The sequence below is a fragment of the Oreochromis aureus genome, linkage group 3, assembly GCF_013358895.1.
Source record: "Oreochromis aureus strain Israel breed Guangdong linkage group 3, ZZ_aureus, whole genome shotgun sequence".
In the NCBI taxonomy this organism is placed as follows: Eukaryota; Metazoa; Chordata; class Actinopteri; order Cichliformes; family Cichlidae; genus Oreochromis; species Oreochromis aureus.
Genome location: NC_052944.1, coordinates 2,839,769 through 2,841,700, shown reverse-complemented (window position 1 = coordinate 2,841,700; position 1,932 = coordinate 2,839,769). Strand labels below are relative to the sequence as shown.

The 1,932-nt window shown below is 39.1% G+C and overlaps 1 long non-coding RNA gene across 1 annotated transcript; it reads right to left on the bottom strand.

Moving 5' to 3' along the window:
- Positions 1–551: 551 nt before the first annotated feature.
- On the bottom strand, positions 552–1,564 carry LOC120438761. Its single transcript, XR_005612119.1, has 2 exons — positions 1,446–1,564; positions 552–891 (listed from the first exon to the last, which is right to left on the bottom strand). It is a non-coding gene; the product is annotated as an uncharacterized LOC120438761 (long non-coding RNA).
- Between the last annotated feature and the right edge of the window lie 368 nt (positions 1,565–1,932).

Genomic DNA, 1,932 nt, shown 5'->3' with positions numbered 1-1,932 from the left:
CTGTGTAGTGTTCTTCCTCACAGTTCTAAGTATCAGACACAACAATGAATAATCCACAGCTGTCTGTCTTTAGCAGGTCAAAGGTCACGGCACACAGCAGACAGTGGGAAATATTCTAATTCTGATCATTTATCAGCACATATCCATATGTATAAAAACAAAGCTGACACTGTGAGACTTGATCAGAGGTGTGATCATCACAGCAGAGGCCTTTGTGTCAAAGTCACTGAGGATCAAACAGAAACACATGAAGCAGATTTTCCTCTTCTGGCTTTTTATAGCAGATAACCTTCAAAATATTCTGCAGTCGATCAAAAACTGAAGCAAACCATGAATCAACATGTGAATTTAACACTGGTGGTGCAATACTAGTAATGGGCATGTAAGACCTGTTAGTGCTACTTCTTGCCTTCTTTGCCTGTAGTACAGGCAGTATAGTTACCTTTAACCACAGTACGAGGACAGAAGGCAAATATGGACCAGATCAGACAGGTTCAAGATTCGTAGGAGCCAAGGGTGTATGACAAAAGAGGACTTGTACGCAATAGGTGTAGAAAACACAATTGCATTTATTAGCAATTATTAAAGTTTAGCAGGTTGTGCACATTTAACAAAAGTAGAGCGTGCTTATTGAAAACAAAATAAAATAAACCCCACAAATGGTCGACCCAAGGATATATTGTCTTTTGTGCCTTTTTTTAAAGTCAATTTCAGTCTTTCAATGTTCAATATTCACTCAGTGTGTTTGTAACCAGTCGGGTTACAATCTACCAGTTCATCCGGCTCTTTGGGCTGGGCTTGCCATCCAGTACTGGAAAAAGGATCCTCGATTCTTCTCAGGTCCTCAAAACCAATCCAATCCAAATAAGCAAAGGGAAAAAAAAACCTGACCTGGGGACCAGGCCAGAACACAGTAGTTCAACATTTAAGCTATGATGTCTGTAACTTATTATTACTACTAGTTGCTTGTAGTGCTTCTAAATTTCTTTCAAAATATTCTATGTTGTACAACAAATTATTCTAATTTCAAAGGGAAAAAGTGCATAGGAAACACACATTTAAAATAATACAAAATAGCTCGGCAGTGCATTAAAAATACACATTGGCTTGAGACTTATCAAGTTTCAGCTAAGTAAAGTGCAGGTGAAGGCACTCAATTTCACGTTGTTAATACTTAGTGTGTAGAACTATAATTAGCACCATGAGAAAAGTGAACATGTACTAACATAATAACTCCACACAAAACCATACATTATACATCAATACCACAGTAATATGACATGAACCTTTAAAGAACATTTCGTATAAAAGTGCAGCAGACTCAGTGCTAATTGCTTTAGCCTCGGAAAAGGCACTTTCATTGCAAAATGGCTAACGGAAGTTAGCATCGGAGCTAGCGGCAAGTAGCATGCTATGCTAGTGCACATGCGCTGCCTGGGACTTACCATGTGAAGCAACAAATGCTACATGGGGCTTCACAGTGCTCACGCTGGCTCACGGCCTCTGGAATACAGTATCACTCTTATTATTCTTGCCGAAAAAGGACTTTCACTATCCAGCTAGCTTCTTCGCCGCATGCACGAGTAAACTGATCTTTCACCATCTGTGTCTCTGGCTATCTGACTGGCACACGAAGGCACACACAGATGTCTGAGCAACGCACCCAGACTGGGGAGGGTCAGACCGCCAATGATTGGTCGCTCAGTGGATCTAACCAAACACACTCTGCAGGACTAAGTCCTGCCCCACACCATTTATATATTACATATACATATGTACAAATTAATTAAACTTATGTTTACATGCTTTTATCAGTATTTATTATAATTAACTTTGTTTTTATCAATATTTATTCCCATTGTGAGAGTATGAATATTTATACTTTTAATCCCATTTTTAACACTGGGTTACATGAACATGACCTGATGCTGC